Genomic DNA, 13,768 nt, shown 5'->3' with positions numbered 1-13,768 from the left:
GTAATTTGTATGTAATTACAAATTCCTACTCAGGTCATTAAAACACCTACGAACATTTCCAGGAGCAATGCTGAGGACATAACCTCTGGTCCTTAATGGTTCAACAGCCCCCCGGGAACCATGATTCTTTTACATATGAAAATAGCTCGGTCAGATTGTGCAGAAGTACCTCGAAGTAGACATGACTCTCTGCACAGCAACATGGACACACACAGTATGGTGTTTAGCATTAGGGTTTTGAATGTCTGCTCCTCTGTTAATCTTGCTTCGGACCGACAGATAGAAGGTTAAACATCAGTGACCATATAAGGTAGTGAAGCAGTGGTACAGTATCAGTTTAGCTTTACCTCTGAATGGCTGCCAGTAACAGCATTCAAGAGCCCTTGATACAAACCCCCTGCCATCTTTCCATAAAGTTTCAGCATTGGGTACCATGGTAATTGCTGCAGGTGGGGGTGTTAGCAAGTGTGTGTGTGTGTGTGTGTGTGTGTGTGTGTGTGTGTGTGTGTGTGTGTGTGTGTGTGTGTGTGTGTGTGTGTGTGTGTGTGTGTGTGTGTGTGTGTGAAAAGATGGAAAGAGAGCAGCATGGCGAGAGAGAAAGACATCCATCCATAAATCCAATAAAGTGATGACATTTAGAGTTATTAAATTCTGTAAACATTCCCCAGGTGGTCCGACTGTAATATCCAACCTTTTCCATTGTTCCCTCCCCTCGTCCTCTTCCTATCTCCCTCCACATCTCGCTCACTTACTTACAGACTTACACACTGACAGCTTTTGCTCTCCCAGCATCCCAAACTCTATTAACCCTTCATATTAGAAGTGGTCTCTTTGACTTTGTCCTCTTGCTCTTTGTGTGTTTATTTTATCCGTCTCTCTGGTGCGTTTCTGCCTTGCTATCATTTGTCGCTTTGCTTTTCTTATCTGCTTCCCTCAGTTATGTTAGGAGCTGTTGTTGGGAGCTGCAGTTCGCTGGTGGATTTCTGCTACATTAAACCCAGTCAAGCATTCACAGACTTCCCCCTGAATCCTCTTCTCTCCTCTCTGTGCCCTCTCTTCTTTGTTTCATGCAACCGTGCCAACGTTCTCCTCCTCACCTCTCCTCTTTTTCACATTTGTCATCATTTGCTTACTCCCGACTCTTTCCTTCACCAGCTCTCCCATTCCTTCCATCAGTCCCACTCCTCTGATGCTGAAGGTCACATGTTTAACTCCCTCCAACACATGCAGAAATATTCCTTTTCTTTCATATTTCAGTAAGAGAAACGATCATTGTATCATCAGTTCATTCTGGCTTACTGTCATCCATTCATTCACTTGCTCATCTACTGATAAACAAACTGGCTGCATGATCTTCTCAAATGTTGATTCAGTGTTTATCAGTGATGATTAATAGTACACACACACACACAAACACACACACACACACACACACACACACACACAAACACACAGAGTATGGATTGGCCTGGATGCTGTCCAGAGAAGCAATGTACTTAGTAGTGACAACAATCAAATGCACGGTTACAGATTTTTTGCCAGTCTGAAGGAAAACAACAGCAGTGCTTTCATTATGCTCATTGCAGCAGTACAATTAGGCAGAGGAAGAGTGCATCCCTCTGCCTCTGTCTTTGGCATCCTTCCCTTCTCTCCATCTCATTTGCAATGTATCAGCATGATTTGGTGTAGATGAAACAGAGCTCTCGGGGTAATAATGTGTTGCAGAGAGCAGGTTTCACCTACCGCTGTGCATTATCAGCCTGTGTCCCAAGCAGACTAGGGTGGATTCAACGAACCCATTAATAACATCTCAAAAATGTAATGCCTGTAGTTCGGTGAGGATTACTATGGACTCTCTTTCTATTCAAGATTATAATGAGGATTTTATTAATTCAAGAGTAATGCGGTGTTGTTTCGGTGCTTATGCGGAGGTGGGTGTTTTGAAAAGGTTGATTCGTCCTGCTTTAATAAACACGGTGCTCTTCATTTGCCTCAAGGACAGACATGGGTATTCACTTTTGATGTTTCTAGCACCCAGGTATATTTTTTTTTTCATTTTGTCTGTTTCAGTGTTTTGCCAGAGTCAAACAGATTTTTATAAATTGATATCGAAGGTTAGATCCTCCTGTAAAAACAAGGCTCGTCAAAGTAGCACTTTAACTGAGATACACTAAGGCTTCAGAACAGGACTGATTTTAGTTACTGCTTGTGTTTGGTTGCTCAAACACTCTCAGAGACATACAACATCATCACGAATTTAAGTGATAACGATCCTCTCCGACAGTTGTGAAGGAGATGTTGGGAGTGTCTCAGGGTCAAAACAGGAAAACTGAACCAAATTGCTGACATTTTGCTAACGGCTAATGTTACACTGTTTACTGTAAAATCAATTCTTCTTTGCGGTTTCTACAACACTAGTTACCAGTGGCTGCACAGCGCAACTTCCTGTGTAAGCTACTGTTTTAGAGCAGGGAAGAAGAATTGATTTTCGGAAAAGCTGCTGTTTTATTTAAATATGAAATTGTGGAGTTTATTAATAAATAATGTGGTATCAGATCGGTGCAGGGACTGTGTACTCACTGATACCTGATACTGTATTTTAGGCAGTATCTGAGGCATTTCCGTTAGTAGCACCAGTATCAGGACTACTCTAGAAAATGACTTTATAAGCAACTGCATAGTTTTTTTAAAATTCTAATTCCAAAGATTTTAATAAATGTATTAGTTTTATCTCAAAACCTGCATTCAGTGGCATAAAAATGGACACCACAGCTGAGAGCCCAGTGAGTGACACACCTGCTGCTTATTAAGGTGATTATATTCTGTAATAACGTTTGTAATAGAATTTAGTGATGCATAAATTTTACCCTCCAAAGAAATTCCACTGATGTTCTTAGATTCAGCTTACAGCTGTAAGCACAGTCCCTCAAACACATTGAAGAAAGTTTTGCAATTGGAGCTTCTATTATAGTATGCTAATATGTATTCAGATTTCTTATGGCCTTGGTTCCACTTCTCGGTTCAGCACTGATAGAAAACCTTCTGCTTGTTATTTACTTCCTTTATGGAAAGTATGCTTCGCTCATCCGTATAGCAAATGGACAGAATGTGGAATGTGTGAAATATACACTGTGTATTAGGCTGGTGCTGGGCATTAGTTTCAATGTATTCTAGGGAGCTTTTCTGTGTATTGCCACTCTGATCACTTTACTTTCTGTATAATTAGTAGCAGAATCATCCCCGGAGCAATCCTAGTGTTGTTGACACCTGCCCAGCTGGTGGGGTTTGGTGGCTCGGTTGATGTTTAACCCTGCTGGGCCTTCTGTGAGCCCCGGTGAGCGCGGCCAAGGGTCTCCTCTCTTTCATTCTTTCCCCGGGTAATGAGCTGTAATGGATAGGGCCTTGGGCGTGACAGGAATACTGAGAACCCCATCAAAGCAGCACCCTGCGCATCCCTTTAAAGAACTGCTCAGTACACACGCAAACACTCATTTACTCATTCATTCCTCTCTTTAATCTACTGCCGTCACAGGCTTTTCACTTATTTATCATGCACCAGTATTATAAATATTACAAACTGTGAAGTTTTCTTGAAGAATCGTTGTTGGTGAATTGAGAGAATATGAGATGTAATGAAAACTATAGGGATAGAGTTAAAGTGTATGAGCTGAGTTGCACACACCAGTGTATTCAACAAATGATAATTTATTTTGCTGTTTGATCCCTAAAGGGGGTCATAAGCTGGTGGGAAGCTCTAAAAATTTAATTATTAATTTAAAAAATATACATTTTTGGCCAGAGATAAATTTGTTTGGTTAGGACGTACAAATCATTTCTCTATATTGACTACTCACATACACGCACGTAAAAGAGTTCAGTGGCAATGACAGTCCAGATGGTACTCAATGACTCTTACAGACCCTCTAAATTACCATGGTGATGACTCTAGATGCTTTTTCACCCCTTTCACTTCACTAACAGGCCTCTCTGCCACTTTACTGCTCACCCTCCGATTCACTCATTTTGTTGTCTGAGTGTTTGTGTGTGTGTGTGTGTGTGTGTGTGTGTGTGTGTGTGTGCGTGTGTGCGTGCGTGTGTGTGTGCATGCGTGTGTGCGTGCACCCGCGTGCGTGCATGGTGTGTGATCTTTGTGACGGGGGTCTGCCAGGGTTTTTACTCTACCATGGACTAATAAAAGCCCATATATTGCAGAAGTCAGTCATGCACAGTGTGGATCTGACATAGTGTAGCATGCCTTTCACTGCACTATCCAAACTTACTTACAGAGCGTAAAAGAGGGACATTATCTTAGAATGCACCATGTAGATCACCATCATTATTGTCATTATTATCATTATTGGCTGATGTTAATGTTCCATAGTGTCATGACAGTATTCATGAAGCCACAATCAATCTGCAGGGGATGTTAACCAAGACTTCAATGTGTCACTTCTCGTGGTAAAAGGTGATGTGAGGAGTATGATCATGAACATCCCAGCCCCTGGTGGAGGGGAGGGCTTTTACATTGCTAGTTGCCATCTGCCTATCCAGTATGTTCAGAAAATGTTTAAAAGGATGCCTCTTTTCAAATTTCGACAGCTTGATCGGCGTCATCCTCACTTCTGTTCCTGGGGATGTAAGCCTGCGGTGACTTGGATCGCCAAGTTGCACATCACAGACAAGCTGGCTTTCCGACCACCAGTCTCCACCTCTGACTTTGCATCAACTAATCCAAGTCACATCTGGCTTGCATCCCCAGCAGCTAAACTCAGCGTGAAGCTTAGTGCTCTTTTAATATTGATTCTTTTGATAGCGTTTCTAAATGCTCTGAATGTACACTGTAGTCAAATGTGCGTGCAAACTGGTTTGCAAAGATAGAGGAGTCACCTGACTACTCGTCAGACTGTATTACCTCATACAAGCCATTGCACAATCTTCGTTCACAAGACTTAAGTTACTTATCTGTCCCTGAAATCCACAAAAAAAAATGTTTCAGTCTCTTGGAATGGCACTTCCTGGCGTGATAGCGAAGCTGCATCACTGGAAACCATTCAAGCGTAAAACTCATGTCACTCCTCTGTCTTATGACCTGCCCTCTTTCATCAGTCTCTTTGACCACATCAACAATTTTGCACGTTTCATTAAACCTTTACTACTGTTACTTCTATTTTAGATTTCTACTCCGGAAGTGTTATATTATAGAGCGTATTAAGAAACCTTGGTGTGATAGAACGCCTCAGACTTTGACTCAGCGGTGATGAGGCTTGATGGGTTCCTGGTGCACTTCATTATCCACCACTTACTCTGCCTCCTCCAGACGCTGCCTCATCAAGGTCAGACTGTCATGGTGTGCGGGTGCGTCTGGACTAAGGCCCGGCCAGTGTAACCAGTATCTTTATTAGTAAAGTAAGTAAATGCATTGACAGCACAGGCAGGGATAATCTCCTCTGAGCCTCATCTATATAGCAGAGCCACTCACATTCAACTAGCATTTAATAATATGGACACTGTTGTTGTTGTTATTTTTCATTCCTTTTGATAAATACCAATTTTTATTCTCTGTTAATAAAATACTATCGCTGTAATATTTATCTGATATGGCTCAGACTGAATTAGAGAGAAGAGAGAGACTGGCATATGTAGCGTAACAGCAGCACAGCTCGGCTGGTGCAGCGTGACCTAGTTAGAAACAAACATTTCAGTACCAAGGTGTCGAGCTGTCTGTTTACCTCTCTGCCTGCTACCAGCTCCTCCTCTGAGCACAACGATGGGTTGCCACTAAAGTCAAAGGTACATTTCAGTTCACAGCATGCCCTGCTGTCACTCTCGTTCCCGTTTACAAGAGAACCATTGTAAAATAGCGTTTCTTTTTTCTTTCTTTTTTTGCCATTGACTAGAATCGGTCACAATCTATTAGACGGATACCTACAGTCTGATGCCCGTTGTCGCATTCTTTAGTGATAGCTGTCATTGCACTGTATTGCATGCTGATTACATGGAGAATTGTAAATGAAGGGACAAACACTGAAGCGAAGGAGAGATGAGATGGCGCCAGACAGATCTCAGTATCCCTTTAAAAAAAAAAAAGGGCTATGTTCTCTGAGTGCTGTCATTGTGAGCTGGATTGTGTCTGGGTCAGACGTTCAGCTTTTCATTGTGCTTTAACAAACCCTCTCAAAGAGCTCGCCGCAATCAGACTGCACTCTTGTCCGTTCTGTCAGAAACGGCGGCATCTTTCAAATGATACATTCAGAGTTTTGAGCTTTTCGTTGCTTAAAAATACGTTGCACTTTTTAAATATTGCTTATGACACAGGTTTTAAAGGCTGAGCTGCAGATTTTTATATATATTTGAAGGCCGCAGCTTGGATATAAAACACCTCACGCTTAATTTCATCGGAGGCTTAAATTACAAACAGCTTTAGTTACTGTATTCACACATTTTGCTGCAACTGTTTTCACCTTGACAAAGGAATGTTCATCAAAGCTGATGTCAGCAGACATATTTTCCTGACACTAAATTTGCATGTGTATTATGATAGTTAAATGAGGAGACTAGTTCATGGATACAGAGCAGTGTTGATAAAATTATTTAGATTATTGGCAACATAACCCCACCTGAGCATCATCCCATTGATTCTAGATGGAGTCTCTATGCTGGTGGTGGTGGCGGTGGGGAAGGCGGTGATTGAATGTTGGCATCAGCCGTAGGAGCTGGAAGCAGCGTGTTACAGGTGCAGCTAATTGGACTGATAAAAGGGATGGTGATTAGTGATTGGCTCATGTGTGGGAAGTGAGAGGAGTGGTAGCTTTAGGCTTACCTAATTGGATTAAGTGAACCAGAAAGGAGTTGCTTCTTAGATTCTGAACTGATAGGATGATAGAGGAAAACAGTGAAATACATGAATGGACAGGAGCCAAGAGGCATGAATGGTGAAGCATTCCTGATAAAAACCTTCATTAAGCTCAATTAAGACAGAAAAAAGGTTGATCTTCAAAAGCAGCCACACGTAGCCTGCTATCATTACAGTTAGGGCCATGCTTCCATTAACAGTGAGAGTAGTGAGCAGGGTTTGCATCAGAATAATAAGCAGCTCAGTAAAAAGAATGCTGTATGGAAACCTTCATACAGTTCAATTCTGCAGGAAGGGATTTCTCTTTTCCTTTTTGGACTCTTTTTAATCACATACTGTGTGTCAGTCTTGTGTGCATACATCAGTTCAGCTTTTACTTACAGTTTTTACACGCTGCAGACAGAGAAGAAGAGAATGTAATGCAAATATGAAATGACTTTTTTTTTGCTGCGATCTATACTGATACAACTTGGTTTTTCTTGGTAAATGTATTAACCACAGCAGGTCTGAGCTCGCGCAACAGTGTTTTACAAGCACTGATAAATTAATGGAGTCACGTTCTATCACCTCCGTAAAGTCACACATTTGCTCTCTGTTTGCTTCAAATGTGTGTTTATTCTGGAGGAAACTAATCAAAGAAGACCGATGCAACATAAAACAGCAGCACCGCAAGCTATGGTCTCAGAATTTATCATGGATAAATGGGGTAATCCACACCCCCCCCCACCCCCCCCACCCCCCTTTGATTGCAGAGCAATTGCACTGGATTGCACCTGACATCACACTCACTATAACAATAAATAATTAATCAATAACCCACAACAGGCTGAGATTAAATTAAAATTGTTGTCTGCAGCTACTAAAGTCAGTACAAATGCTGTTACAGTGAAGTAGTTTAATTTCCGTACACTGTGAGGAGACAGGTTTTAATGAACCTGTAATCATTATAATTATCTACTGTATAAAGCTGTATTAGTCAGATATTTACTGTATACACATATATTCAGTGCCAACAATGACTTCTAGGTGATTAAAATGGGGATATTAACAGATTTTGACTAAAATAGAGTGAAATGAGAATCGTTGTCACTGGAAATATTTAAGGTACAACTGTTTTTATTTGTCAGTTTCAGGAGGAAACAGGTGGCCAGCAACAAGCTACTGAGATATTAGTACTTAAACCTAACAATGTGGGTGTAACCTCTGTGTGTGTGTGTGTGTGTGTGTGTGTGTGTGTGTGTGTGTGTGTGTGTGTGTGTGTGTGTGTGTGTGTGTGTGTGAGTGTGTGTCCAGGAGAATGAGGGGTAAGGGTGATGTCATATTTGATGACATCATTGCAGACGTGCAGGGAGTGCAGATTAAAGACTGTGACTCTTGTGAACCAGCCCTCCACAGCTGCCCTGCCTTATCGGTTTGTCCCGCCCGGCCCTTTATCCCCTTGTGCCAGCTCTGCCAGTCAGTGAGCTCTAGAAATAACCTCAAACTCACCCCTATCTCCTCTGCCAGTCCACCAATCCTGGCTCAAATTGAGCATGGCAAAACTCTCCCACTCACATTCCAGTCTTACTACTATCAACCCTTTGGCTGGCCCCACCGGCCAAGTCACTTTGCCAAAACTGAGCTCCAGCCTCATATGTGCAGTGTTTTTTCAGTCTGAGCCCCAGCGTGAGTCCTAGTCTCCCAGCTGAACCAAGTCCACACTCTGGGCTGGTTGGCGACACATGCACCCAGTCCCAACGACAGCGGTGGCGACAGAAGCAGCAGTAGTGGCTGACAGGGAAAGCACACCTCGCACCAGAATTGACAGGACAAAGAGCACACACACACTCCCACTGGAGCTGCACCGGGGGGGGGGGGCAGGGCCAAGCTAGGCTGCACCACACACACACATACATGTGATCCCCCGCACACCATATGCAGGCTCCTCCCTGCGCAAGGAAACAGAGATGGGAGGTGCAGTCAATCACGGACAGTGAAAGGGAGAGGGCTTAGCCGGAGTTAGTAAGAGGGGGGAGAGACAGCGGAGGAGAGAAGGGGACAAATCCTCATCATTCCCAAATCAGTCAGGTTTCGGTTTACCCTTAAATTCATTCATGTGGAGTGAAAGAAAGCAAACAGAGGAGAGAAGAGAGTGTGTCCCGTGTCAGAGGCAACCCAGGAAGTAGGGCATGCTCTGTACAGGGTGAGCAAGAGAGGGTGGGAGAAAGAAAGGAGGAGAGGGAGCAGCAAGAGAGAGAGAGCATTGTAGCGCTTATTCTCCACCCCTTGCCTTAAAGCAGCAGCAGGAGGAAAGAGAGAAGGAGTCAGGGAGCGAAGGAGGAAGAGAACCACAAGTGAGGAAGAGAATAAGCGAGCAGCAGTGTGCAACGGCAGCAAGGGGGAAAAATGGAGCTTTGAAATCGCCTCTACCCTTATCCATCCCTGCTTTTCTTTTTTTTCCTTTTTTTTCCTCCCCTCTTGTTCTGGGTCAGCCTCGGCTCCTCTCTCCGCCCGCCTTTGATTGTTCTGTGGAATTCTGACAATGCCTGGTGAGTGTTATCCTGCTTTTCACGTGTCACTCACCGTCCTTTGTGCGTCGGTTTGCTTGGGTTCATGCAGTGGGAGATCATTTTTTATGTGAACGTGTAGTCAGGAATAGAAATGTGGACCCTGCGTGTAGAGGATGCTTCATTGAGACTGTTTACGCTCCTCTGCCTCTGTGTGCTGTTTGTACTCCAGCTGTGCTGTCCTCTTCTCTCTTTGCTTCTCTCTATCAGTGACAATGCAAGGGAGGTTGCTCTGCTGAGCGCACGCACACAAACACACACACACACGGACGCACGCACGCACACACACACACACACACAGACACACACACACACACTACACCATCCTGCGTACATTCAGGATACTCAGTCATTATTCCATAATTGCTTTTAACTCCCAAAGGGCTTTCATTCAGAGTAGTTCATTTATTACGTGTGATAAAACACCAGAGATGACAATGCAGAGAACGGGTTTTGATTGTGAGTGTTGACCATATTCTAAATGTAGCAACATCACACAAAGCTGGCCTGTGTGACAGAGGGCAGCCAGCTAACACAAATCAGATGCTCTGGGCCACGCTGTGAGGTCAGCCGCTGATTTTTGCTGGCAAGCTCGGTCCAAGTCATATGTTGGAGTCAATTAGCAGTTTGAGGAGAAGTGTGTGGTCCAAAGACAGAGAGTTTGAGGGTCTCTGACATCAACAGCTCATTTGGATGTAGACACATTTTAATATCTGCACAAGACTACTCTCGGTCATCGGTCGTCATCTTGTCCAGTATTTGCAATCTTTGACTGCCTTCTATTTTTATATGAGATTTGAAATAATCTTACGAGATGGTTTTCAGTCAGTCAGAACAAATGATCGTGTCAGCTATATGACGATGATTTGATATTGTCACAAACATCTGCGGTCCAGTTAACGCTTCATACACAGTTTGACAGTGGCAACAAAAATCACGTGGGTGTAAAAAGCACCGTCCATGCTACCGACATGCATGAAATTAGTCCGCGGCCGCACATACTATAATTAAGTTATTCCGGTTAGTTGAGTTATTCCGTTTAAATTTGTCTTACTGAGAAGACAAATAAAACACTGAAGCACAGAGTCACTAAACTCTTCCCTGCCTCCTCATGGGGGAAGAGTTTAGTTAAACATTTCCACTGGAGAACAGCGTCCAACCAAACATTTATTCTTCTCAGAGGTGGCTTCACGGGAGAAAGCCATCTTTGGTTTAGCAAACACGTAAATGATAGTTTGATGGTTTTGTCCTCTTGTTTACTGCAGTATGCAGATATGCCTCAGTGTGAGAGCTCAGCTGGTGGTCTTCTTCATTGTAAGCTTGCTGTTGAGCCCTCCAGAGTAAAACCACGCTTGACTTCTACATATTATGCTATAAGCATTTGTGTCAGCCTGTGTTTGTGTGCAGTAACAGTGTGATTCCTTGTTGTCTCCCAGCCTGGGGTACTGTATCTGCTTGCATGCGTGAGAAAATGTTTCTATGCACATTAATATATGCACACACACACACACACACACACACACACACATACACACACACACACACACACACTGCATGTAGATATGCATATGTTTTGAGCATGTGTGTTTTAGTATGTTGCTACAATCCTATTTTAGGATAAAGCTTGCTAACCAGTAGCCCAGGCGAGGGACGGCAAGGTGAGAAATAGAGCTGTTAGTCATTTTCACAGTCTTAAACATGCGAGAGGAGCAAGAGGGAGAGATGGTTAGAGCGAATGTGTGATGGAGATGAGACAAGCCGCGTGAGAAATGGGGAAACAAATAAGATGACATGAAATGACAAAGCATAAGAGACACGACAGTTTTCAGTTGTTTATGCTCCAGTGTTTTGTGTACTAGTTTATTCTGGGTGACTAAATCTCTTATGCAATGTTCACCTTCCAGGTTGTTGCTCTTAATTCCTGCTCTTGGACTCAACTTGTGCGATGTCGAAAATCCATTTAATGACATTAAGCACTGATGTATTGTGATGTTAAATATATATATAATATATATCGTAGTCATTTTCTTGATTAGATCTGTGTGGCAGGGAGAGGCGAGAATAAATGCAGCGCTGAGCTTTGTACAGTATCTTTTGCGCTTCTCCTTCCCATCTCTTCATGTCATTCTCTGAGTGGTCTGTCTCTGTGTAATTACTCTGTCAAAGATCATCTCTGTGATGTCCATTGATTTGCTGAGAGCTGATGAAGTGGAGCAGAGCATTTGATCAGACACATGTAGAGGGAGGGAGAGGCGGGGCCTTGCCATGCCGCACCCAGGGGCCACTCGACTGGGGGTGGGGTGGGTTGGGGGGGGGGTCAAAAGGTCTGAACCACTGGCGGTTTAGAAAAAGGGAAGGAGGAACAACCACAGTGGAACACATAACAAACAGTGCTAAGTGATGACCACACAAGCAGGAACATCCCAGGAGAATGGAAGTGTCATCAAGTTATGAAACCACCAATTGCATTTAACTATACAGGATTCAAACTTTTCTAGGAGAATGTGGACATTGTTTTAATCAAAATGATCAATCTGAGAAAGATTTAGAGGCAAAGAGAGAATGCCAGACCTTACACAAAAACATCGAGCTTCCAAGAGCTTGTATTTAGCAGCTGTGATGCTTTAAAATCGGTGATATGTGTTTGCAAACTGCAGGTTGGACGGTCGACTTCAATCTAGCTTTCCATAGTGAATGCGAGATGAAGTCGAAGTACGCTGGGTCGATGACATTCAGCAGCATTATTCTGCATTTCCTCAACCCTGCTTGGGAGAGGATGAAAGAGGAGCATATGCTCATGATGGGGCAGAGTTGTGCGTTGTCAATAATTGAATCACTCATTCGCTTTCTCGTGCCCTGAAGGCTGTAGCGCGGAGTCAATAGGAACAACAGGAGAGGAGAGCTCTCAAGCATCAGTCCTATAGGTCTCTTTCCGTCTCTCTGCTCTCGTGCTCTTTATCTCTATATGTTTCTTTTTCACAAACAAACACTGTGCCACTACTTTATCTCTTCATCTCTGTGCTTTACAAAATAAAATGGAGGGCAGGCGATAGAGGGATGAGTAAAGTGATGGAGGGAGAGATCTCTAATGCCCTCTGTTGCTTTCCATTTCCTCCCACTTCCCCTGTAGTCCTTGGAGTAGGTTGATATTTTAACTTAGCACTTAAGCAGCTATTGACTGGCTCTGCGGTAGCACAAAATCCCATTGATTGGGCACTTTCCTGACCAGATCTGGATACTGACATTACGCTGATTACTGATTTTCAGAACACATTAAAGGTGGGGGGGCGCATTCCTCTTTCACTCACTGACTGTTGTTGATTTAGGAGAGAAGTAAGGTTGTATGGATGGGGATAAAATCTTCAAACGCTATAATTTATAGCTGAAAATAGTCCCCAACAAATACACTATTTCTTCCTGTTTCAGCGAAATTTGACTTTCTTTCTTGGAAATCTCTGAACCGTTTTTGAAAATGAAAAATATACATGTTTTTGATATGTTTTTTTCTCTTCAGTAGGAATGAATGGGCTCAGGGCTGAGAGCCATAGACATAGTCAGACAGTAATGAAAGATGGAGCTGGTTCTGGTCTTTTCATGGGTTTTTTTTTGACATAAGAAAAATGTTTATATATGAATAATGCCAGCCTTATGTTTTTTAAGTACCTGATTTGCTAAGGTACTTCTTTACATTTATACAATATCGCCCACAACAACCTAATACAACCAGAGATATTGAGGGTTGACGCATTTCTAGCATCTTGCAGTATATATTGTCACATTGTCTGGGTCCCTACACGGGAGAGATGACACTGAACTGCAGCAACCCAGTTTCAGTGCAGTAGAATTAACACTTATTCTACTTGGTCTTGCGATCCTCCTTATTGCAGCAATATTCATATTCTCTCCCTGCATGAGTCATTGGAGTGAGTTCAATTTGCTCTTGTCTCCGTCTTGTCAGTCTCTTCATTTTCTTTCCTCCCTTTGCCCTCCTCTTCCCTGCCCTCTGTCACCATTTACTTGTCCAACATGTCCCACCCTCTCTCCATCCGCCACCCACTTCTCTGTGATGTAGACTTGTGGAAGCTTGCCTGGAATGCGTCCGCTGATTATTTTTCTCCGCTTCCCTCCCTTCCTCCTTTTCTTTACCTCTGTGCAAGCAGGTGGTGCCTCTTCTAAACAGGTTAGCGGTTAGCAGGGGAATAACTTCTCAGAGGTGCGGCCTCTCAGGGGCTGCCTACAGACAAGACGGTTAGCAGAGAGACTCCCACCCTCTCTCATGAACCTATCCTGTTGGTGTCTGTTGCTGCACACTTGGCTCATGACCTCGCACAAACCCACCCACACACTCCCTGGCACAATTTGACATGGA

The 13,768-nt window shown here is 43.3% G+C and overlaps 1 protein-coding gene across 12 annotated transcripts in view; it reads left to right on the top strand.

Annotated features, from left to right (window-relative positions):
• Positions 1–13,768, top strand: part of dab2ipb (DAB2 interacting protein b) — a 149,625-nt gene that overhangs the window by 85,704 nt on the left and 50,153 nt on the right. The window contains exon 1 of one of the 12 annotated variants that reach the window (XM_056403018.1): positions 8,817–9,381. The exons of the other annotated variants lie outside the window; for them this stretch is intronic. The gene's annotated coding sequence lies outside the window, so the exon portion shown is untranslated. Of the gene's footprint in view, positions 1–8,816; positions 9,382–13,768 lie in introns of those variants that run through there. 12 annotated transcript variants of the gene reach the window in all.

The sequence above is a fragment of the Seriola aureovittata genome, chromosome 18 (assembly GCF_021018895.1).
Source record: "Seriola aureovittata isolate HTS-2021-v1 ecotype China chromosome 18, ASM2101889v1, whole genome shotgun sequence".
NCBI classification, from domain to species: Eukaryota; Metazoa; Chordata; class Actinopteri; order Carangiformes; family Carangidae; genus Seriola; species Seriola aureovittata.
The sequence above is the reverse complement of the archived record's forward strand: the minus strand, read 5'-3'. Positions and strand labels throughout refer to the sequence as shown.